Below are 347 nucleotides of genomic sequence, written 5' to 3' on the forward strand. Positions count from 1 at the left end.
ATTAGTTGCTGACTATGAAATTTTTGTACATGATAGTGAAGGTGTCGTGCGTTACACTATTTAATTTTTTTTAAATGTGTATGGAATTTAATTAAATTTAGTGAATGTTTTCATCTTGTCTGTGAGTTCTACAACTGATTTTTGAATACTAATGAGTTTTTTCATGAATGAATGACATATATGTATGGATTGATATTAATATATGTATAGAGTTTCATTGGTCCTCAATCCAAAAAGATAACTATTTTTTTCTTTCTGATTAATTTGTATGTTGTCGACTAATTGTAAGTGACTACTATATATATATATATATATATATATATATATATATATATATATATATATAT

This window comes from Nicotiana attenuata, chromosome 9 (genome assembly GCF_001879085.1).
Source record: "Nicotiana attenuata strain UT chromosome 9, NIATTr2, whole genome shotgun sequence".
NCBI classification, from domain to species: domain Eukaryota; kingdom Viridiplantae; phylum Streptophyta; class Magnoliopsida; order Solanales; family Solanaceae; genus Nicotiana; species Nicotiana attenuata.